This window comes from Otolemur garnettii, unplaced genomic scaffold (genome assembly GCF_000181295.1).
Source record: "Otolemur garnettii isolate 467f Iridium unplaced genomic scaffold, OtoGar3 scaffold00240, whole genome shotgun sequence".
Taxonomy (NCBI): Eukaryota; Metazoa; Chordata; class Mammalia; order Primates; family Galagidae; genus Otolemur; species Otolemur garnettii.
The window spans coordinates 1,495,955-1,496,435 of record NW_003852635.1 but is presented as its reverse complement, the minus strand read 5'-3'; positions in this window follow the sequence as shown (position 1 = coordinate 1,496,435).

The following is a 481-nucleotide window of genomic DNA, read 5'->3' as shown; positions in this document are numbered from 1 at the left end:
AAAAAAAAAAAAAAAAACTAATTTTATTCCCAACTACACTTTTGTCAGTTATCTTTAGATTAAAAACCAAACAAACAAACAAACAAACCTGGCATTGTATTAGCAGAGAATTTGGAAATAAAATCGGATGGCAGGAATTATGTCTGGGACTGGGAGAGCTATTGAGAGCAAGTTACATTTCAGAAAAAGTCAGGAGGTTCAAGATTTTCCTTTATACCCTATTTCGCCACCTCTTCATCTTCACCAGGAAATGGTCTGTTTTCTAGAGGCAGAGAAAAGGCAACTGACAATAGAACTGATTTTATGGTGAGGTTTTATGATATTACTTAAACATGATTTTTAATAAAGTTATTGTTTCACATGGGCATTCACATTTCAATTGTGGCTACAGTGGCTTTGTGTGTTTATTAGTCTGGGTTTTTTCCTTCTGCTTGTATAGTTCTGTGCTCTTTTTAGGGAGATCTGGAGGAGGTTTAGCGAG